We start from the raw sequence: 294 nt of genomic DNA on the forward strand, positions 1-294 counted from the left end.
AAGTAATGCTCCTGTGGCAGAATGGGAGCATATCCCTGCAGGAATCCAACATCTTTTAAGCGTTTATCTGCAGTCACTTCCCACCAATATTTGGCAGGAAGATATACTGTATAAATAAAAACGTAAACGACAGAACGAACAAAGAGCGATGAAGTTTGTCCTCTAGAGCAACTCCGCAGTGATAAACATCTAAAAGAAGCCAGTGAAACTGTAATAAAGTCGCCGCGTGAAACAGTCAAAAACAGACATTATTTATTCATGCAGTAAGAAACACAAAGCAGGCAGCAGCGCATC

Source organism: Copadichromis virginalis, linkage group LG16 (assembly GCF_057382275.1).
Source record: "Copadichromis virginalis isolate Kocher_CV1m ecotype Utaka linkage group LG16, C_Virginalis_male_GT1.1, whole genome shotgun sequence".
NCBI lineage: Eukaryota > Metazoa > Chordata > Actinopteri > Cichliformes > Cichlidae > Copadichromis > Copadichromis virginalis.